The sequence below is a fragment of the Xiphophorus hellerii genome, chromosome 21 (genome assembly GCF_003331165.1).
Source record: "Xiphophorus hellerii strain 12219 chromosome 21, Xiphophorus_hellerii-4.1, whole genome shotgun sequence".
Classification (NCBI taxonomy): Eukaryota; Metazoa; Chordata; class Actinopteri; order Cyprinodontiformes; family Poeciliidae; genus Xiphophorus; species Xiphophorus hellerii.
The window spans coordinates 9,113,816-9,121,500 of NC_045692.1; the positions used below are offsets into that span (position 1 = coordinate 9,113,816).

The following is a 7,685-nucleotide window of genomic DNA, read 5'->3' on the forward strand; positions in this document are numbered from 1 at the left end:
AAATAAAGGATACATAATGTATAAATAAACATAAATGATCACAAAACACAATTGCGCACATTCCTACCTCATTCTGCTTTCCGAGAGCGCTATTTTACAATTTTTCTTTTTCTTCAGGCTCTAACGCTGACTCTGCGTGGTTAGCGAAACAGGAAGTGCCTAACACAAAATACGCAAAGAAGAAATCTACCGCTCTTCAAAATAAAGCACAAATCAACCACTAAGTATCACTGTGGGACCAATGAACAAAAAGAAGAATTTCACCATTTAGTAGCTATTTACGGTGACTAGGGCTCCACCACCAGTAATTTGGAGAGATGCTCACCTGCAGACATTGCATGTGGAGCTTCGAGCACAGCTGAAAGATTTGGTAGGATATAGGATGAGAAGGCCGGGGATGACCAGCGGCCGAGCTGAAGGAGAGAAGCTGAAGGGACGCCTGACGATGGCGATGTGGCAACGCCTATTCTAAAAGAATGGCCCGAGAAGTGGCAAGGGGGAGGATCTCAGCTGAGATCAGTCTGAGGTGGCAGATGAAACGGGCAGCGGTTGAAGTGGTCAGGGAAGAATTTAGTATCGAGTTAGATAGTCTCTAACTGATTGAATACTTTAGATGCAGTGTGAACTCACTCCGTATCTGAAATCTATAGAAGGCTAGGAGGAAAGCGCATGAGTGGAGCTCTGATGTAGGGGACGAAGGCGCCGGATTGGTGTGCAGTGATAAGATTCCCAAGTGATGGGAATGAGATGGGTTTCCAGCTATCAGGATTAGAGGAGCTATGCTTAGAAATCCCTTGAGAAGAAATTCACAGCGGGGTTCGACTAGACTAGATGACCAGACTAGACTAGATGATGTGGTAGGTTGCTAAAGCTTAGCGTGAAAGTTGCTTCCAGCGAGCAGACTGCGGATGTAGGAAAGAACTGAAGAAGGGAAGCTGTAGGAATGCTTTGCACGGAGGCAGATGTGGGAGTTATAACTGGACCTGGAGGGACAGACTGGCTGCCTGTGATCTGCTGTAATATGATTAAGTTGTACGGATATACGAATCCTGCTTAACTAATTAATTAATTAATGCAACTACGGATGAATGCGTGGATGTAATTCTCGAAATCCTGGAGTGTTTTTATCTTATGCTGGGGGCAATGAGACGAAGTTGGATCGCTAAATAATAGGCGCCTGTAAATCCCCCAAAAGCTCTTTAGAGAACACGAGGAAAAGGGTAGAACAAGTCAGGATTCCTACTGCGCGGTAGACTAGAGCACGTACACGAGACCGAGAGTCAACGTCGGGCCGGAGTTTAGTTTCCTGCCAATGAGGATCGCCAGACGTCCTGCTCCAACGGCTGGTAGCGACCGACAGAAAGGGATTACCGAAACGCTTTTAGGTAATCGGCCACATAACAGGGAAGTTAGATCTTCGTGAGCCATATTGCCAGCGACGGTCCGGCTTGGTGGTAAGCAGTCGGATTATCGGGGAACGGGAGGCTTGTTTTATACGAGCGAGCTTTGTGGTCGGCTACGACTAGCTCCAGCGGTAATTACTGACCATTCATTTACCAGAAGAACGTTGGCTGGTTTTATCCCGTCGCATGCATCGAACTGACGGCTGTACAGATGACGCTGACCACCTAGCGCGCATGTCTGCGTACCAACTGTGTGTATGCCTCCTTGATATGGGTCGGAACCAATGGATGACGAGGAAAGAAAGCTGTCAGAGCGAGCGGCGTTGTGAACTATGAATCACTTGAAAGAGGACTCATGAAGTTCGTATCGCTGTGCAGGTGAAGCTGACTGTTCGAGGGTGGAGGTTAAGATTGACGACTGGAAAGTACGCAGATGAGATCCGGTCTGGCTGCCATGAAGCTGCAAAATTAGAGAGCCTACGAGCGGCTTCTGATGATCAGACTACTCGGGGTGCGACATTGGCCCGACTGAGGGGGAAGGAGAACCATCCTCCCCGCTTTGTGCCAGGAGCGGCCCCGTGATTGATGGTGCTGCTAAGGTGTGTGTGCGTGACTGTTTCCCCGTGTATGTCGGCTGCCTGGGTGGCTTGTGTTCCTGATTGCTCAACTGAGATCGTCAAGCCATCTACGGTCAATGGCTGGGATTGCGGTTGTCGTGGATGCTGGACCTACTAATGAAGCCATTCGTGTGTTCCTGCAGCATTGTTACGTTTCCACCTGGTTCACCAGATGATAAGCGTGGATCTAGGTAGGCTGCGTCTCTGCTCTCGGGTAATCTACCTGCTGGGTCCATAGTTAAGGTATTTTCTCTTTCAGACACCTGATGACTGCACCATTTTGGAGCTGCAGTGCTCGGACGCTCTGCCATCTGTGTGGATGGGCTGCTTGCATGGATCTGGAGTAGAAGGGGCAGCACGGCTTTTTTTTTTTTTTTTTTTTTTTTTTTTTTTTTTTCCCCAGAAAAGAGAAATTGTAAATAAAAGATTGCCCATAACTCCGTTTGTTTTCAGGTGCGTTTTATATGGAACTTTAGGCGGATCCCCTCTACTAGTCATGAAAAGCTTAAAGAAAATGGTGCTGCGATTAGGAGACCAGCGGCAGCTGGGGCGGAGGTCAGAATGTGCTGAAATGCAAACTGGAACTACTGACAGAATTTGGAGCGATCTTAGCAACAGAGGGAAGAGAGGGCTGCGGCGGCCTGAGCGGGGAACTAACGGAACGAGCTAGTCGCGACCCTGGAAATGCCAAGACCGACCGGCGATAGGAGGCGTGGTAAACATGAGTTAAAGGCGCTGGTACGCTGACAGAGACGTAAAGCGAAGGGAGAATGAACGAGTCAGGAGCAGGTACGTCTTACCTAGATGACGCCCAATGGGCGCAGATGAAGCTGCGGGTTGATGAGGCTGACAAGCCAGCTGCGAGCCGAGATAGGTGGAGGTGAGCGTAGCGGTCTGATGCGACGTCCTCTCGGAGGTGAACTGGGAGAGACGATCGGGCAACGGATCGAGTCCATGGTGGGGCGAGCAGGAAGAGCCGACGTGCGTCGGTGCAGCCACGGCGGATCGTGGAGACAACCAGCGCTTGCTGCGGGGGACAGCGCCAATGAGCCGCAGCAGCCTATGGTGAGCCGGAGCGGGGAACCGGGCAGATAGCGGAGGACTGCGACGTCAACGAGGGGAGGACGGAAAATTCCGGCTCGTCGTCGCCGATGGAGGCCGAAGGAAGGCGTGATGAGGGCGGTTAGATTGGTGAGGAGTAGCGGGGAGTCGACAGGAGCGCAGCCGGCCGGTGAGGGACACTCCCTGGATCTGGGCGGACGGAAGGCAGCTGAAACTTGTTGACTGAATGTCTGAGAGGTAGGAGAAGCGTTCACGTAGGTTCGAAGCACGGCTGACGAGCAGGAAGACCCCAGGGTAGCTCGGACTTTTGAAGGTGTCTTTGGACGACGATTGGCTGGAGTGGCGTGAAGCTCCGGTCCGGATTGGCTGCGGTCGGGCGTAGTGATTAGATGATGTGGTGAAGCTGGTCGAGTCTCCCAGTTTGAATTTTCGCCAAGGCTCCATTTCTTGGCGTAGGTTCAGTTGAGATGCAAACAGCATCAAAATCAGTAATCAAAAACTGTTTTTATTTGACTCGCTTTTAATTTTGAATAATCCAATTCATGTCAGTCCAGGCATTATAAAATTTAGCTGATATAAGGAAGCCAGAATGTCAGAGAAACTGTGACAAAGTCCTTTAGCTCAAATATTAATTGCAAACTAACTTCAGTACTTTGACGATTTGTGAGAAAAAAACCCCAAAAAACAGAAAATAAAACCGAACAACTGCAGCGTTTTATTCTAGTGTCATAAAAGTATCAGAAAATTCTAGAAAACTGCATACTGGAAAGGGTGAAAAAATATTAGGGAGTTTATTATGTGTTTTTAATTTCAAGTAGATATACACAACTTTTAGAGTGTGCCTTGACTCAGCTGTTTGATCAGAGATGTTGGACACTATATTGAAGTGTAAAATGCATTTTATGTCACTTCCTCTTTTTTCCTGCTAGATAAATAAAAATATATTAAAAAAGGAGTAGGAATTCTACAAAAAATAACACGTTTTTGTTTTACTCAAATTACTTAAAACTGTTTGTGGATCTTTAAAAAAAAAAAAAAAAACTATGGCATTCTACTCTCTCCTTTTTATCTCTCAGAATAAATACTTCCCATCTATGGTAAAATAAAGTAGGAACCGCGTGCAGAGAACTTAGCTGATGTCTTCCTCTGTGAGTGAATGTTTGTGTTTGTCTTTGTGTCTACTTATAATCACCTCCACACTTCACAGCGGAATACTGGCGATTCATCACCCAAATGAGGTCCAGTCGAGGCCGTGATCCATCACCCAGTGTCTGCGCTAACAGCGAAGGTAATGAGAACGGGACCAATGCAACATTGATGGGGCCTGGCTGGCGACAATACATGGACAATGGCGCTGACGGGTGAAAGAGTGACCCTCTCGTTAAGGCGCTTGTTTCAGGTTATGATTTAGAATTAGCACGAGAATCATTGATGTTTGAAACATTCGGAATTCTCTAGGAAAATAAAAAATCAAAAAATCAGCATGTTCATTTGGGTGTCCACGTATGCGTAAAAGTGCAAGCAAATGTCCTTAAACACTCGTTTCCCACGTACACCTGTCCTCTGCACCCAGCCTTTGGAATAAAAAGCAGACCGAAATGCAATTAAAGGGGCACTGTGGTGCTCCATTGTCACATCACACCGGGGCTACTTCTCTCCGCCTGCCGCATTAATAGGGTTTCAATTGCTAGCGCTCGCTTCTTAATGGCTGATTTATTTCATTTTAATACCCTTGTCAGGAACCAAGACCTCGTCTGAGGCTCTCATAATAGGGGGAGCCTTTCCCTCTTTCTCCAGTGGGAATGCGTGACTCTAAAGATCTCAGTTTGATATGTGAACTCAGCCTCCTTTGACTGAGGCAGCCAGGGCATATAGAGGATGGGGGATGGGGATGGGGAAATTTATTTAAACGTTATATCTATGTCTATTCACAGCTGCTAAGTTACTGAATATCACCAACGTACAAGGACTGGATTGGTAATATTAAGGTTGGGTAGAGGTGAAATTAAGGGTAAGTGTACAGGAGTTACCACAAACCAGAATACTATTTCATTATTTAAAAAAAAGGAAATCTATTTTTATCTTTCATCTGTCTTTGTCTTCATCTCTCTGTGTCTTACATTGTAGGACAATGGCAACCCCTTTCCCCATGAGAAACTCAATTGACTGGAACCTCTGTCATTTAACACACTATTAATTGACTAATGTGCATCACATTGCTATGCAGCATAGGTAGACGAGGACCATAGGGCCCTATCATAGTGGATTATGGGAAATTAGCTGAGGAATCCACCACATAGCTTCTTTTTTTCTGTCGGAAACACACAGCCAGTTGCGGCTGGTGGAGGAGACGCTGCCGTTTGAGATGATCTGCACAAAGACAATTATTCTAATCACTTAAGTCTGCCCTTATGAGACATCTGCTCTGTAAAGCGTTATATTTCAATTTTCCCAGACAACTGTGAGCAGATGAGACTTCATCAGTATCATTACTCACAACATTGTTTTGCCTAAACAATGCTTGCATGATTGATGAATAGGCAAAGTACAGTTTACAGTCATGATTCTGATGAATCAATTACTTATTCTAAAATGCACTAAATTCACCTCAACCATTAAATAGTTAATAAAACTTTCAAAGGCAGGCATCAGGTAAGACATTCAGTTTATTGATGCAACATTGAACATTAAAGGGGTAGCTTGATTTTTTTTCCTAGTCAAGTTCTGTGAAGTTATCTAATGTTCCCTTATTTGTAGTGTCAAGATGTTTTATTGTAGTGAGTTCATGAAAAACTGCACATACTTTTTTGGATCTCTAAATCAAATGAAAAGATGTCAATGTCTCTACCCGCAGGTTGTAGACAGTACCTACACTCAAACTTTGAGTTTGAAACTAAAAATATGGATTTGATTTTGTATGCATTTGTTGACTTGGCCATTAAGTGTGGCTATTGATATAAACATTTCTAAGATTGTAAGAAGATCTGTTATTCACAAAGAACAACTTTCTCTTTAACCGGCTTTTACAACACAAAGCGACATTCCCTTATGTCTGATGGAACATTTGAAACATCAATAGTACAATTCTTTTAGTTATTCTCCTTGAGGTGTCAAATGAAGTATATCCCGAGCATAGAATCTCAATCCATCCATCACCATTCATGCTTGATTCTGGCTTAACGGCTCTAATTAGCTTTCTGTCCATAGACTAATCTTTCATTCATCAATCGATTGATTTCCCTGTCTTCATTACGACAGGGCTGACATTGTGTTGCTGAGTTTAGCGCAAAGATGGCCAATTCTGAGCTAAAGGTTAAACATGTTAAGCATGGCCACTCGCAGCCTGACAAGCCATTGTTTGGGGCAGCTTTATTAATGAATATGCCACCTCTTGTTTCTCTTTTTGAATGAGTAGATAGCCATTATCTATTGCACATTAAAGATACAAGGAGGCCTGAACTCCCAATGTTTTTATAAGAGAATATATATATTTATCCTCATGCTGAAAATAACATTTAAGGAACTGCAATGTGGTGTGTATGTCAGTTTAGATTGGCAAACACAATAATGCTGTAACACAATCAGACCTCCATCATCCTTCCACATAACTACAGAATCTTATGTTGGCCTTAAAGTGACCACACTATCTCCAGTGCTCAAACTTTTTTTTAAATCTCTACCCTATGAAAAGTTCTTCCTAAACTCCATACTTCCTCCACCAGTAAGGCGCCACACGACACTATTCACCTTTCAAAATGGAGCTCTTCTCTGTTTGATTTGTGTAATTTGGCTCAGCTTTTATACTGAGAATGTGCTGTCTGTCAAAAAGGAAAATAATCAGATGCACACTTTTGTTTGTAACTTCTCAGAGTGCTGGATTACTGTGTATAGATTGCAGTTATTCGAAATACCATTCACATTCCGACTACTACCCATACCCTTACATACACCGTACCATACTGCAGACGTTGACTATCCTATTATATAGGTGGTGCAGTGAAGAGGCAGCGTATGCTTGGTGGAATTAACACTTGCTTAAATCCACCCGCCTCACCCTTAGGTGATCTTTATCCTATATTTATTTTTAACTTCATTTTCCCTGCCTCCCTATATCTCAGTTTTTTTTTTTTTCTCCACGCCAAGGTGTACGGGTTTAGAGTATCCAAGAACGGCTAATGGCATCCTTTGTTCTTTTTGACAGCCTCTCAAAAGATAATCTCTGAGCGTCTTGGATTTTGTTCAATCTATTAACCATAACAGCATATATTTAGTGCTTTCTAACTTTGCCTTGGGCTTCTGTCACCCCAACACAACACTGAGAATGGCAGCATGTTAAAGGCAATGCAATAGCATGCTATGTGGCTGTTTATGAGAAGTGAAAAGCATTTTGTTTACATTGGGCAACAGACAATTTATTTGTAATCTACTACAACAGATGCATTAAAGCTTTTGGTGTTCAGTTAGGGGAGATATTGTTAAACTGATGAACTCTGATAAAACCCCGGGCAAAAGAGGGGGAATTTTTTTTTTACAAATTTAAAGATAAAAAGAATAAATCTCTAGAAAACAAACATATATTTACATTTTAATGTATTTAAAGCAT

At 43.9% G+C, this 7,685-nt stretch overlaps 1 long non-coding RNA gene across 1 annotated transcript; it reads left to right on the forward strand.

Annotated features, from left to right (window-relative positions):
- Nucleotides 1–95: 95 nt before the first annotated feature.
- On the forward strand, nt 96–3,528 carry LOC116711790 (uncharacterized). Its single transcript, XR_004337330.1, has 2 exons — nt 96–340; nt 3,324–3,528. It is a non-coding gene; the product is annotated as an uncharacterized LOC116711790 (long non-coding RNA).
- The last annotated feature ends 4,157 nt before the right edge of the window (nt 3,529–7,685 follow it).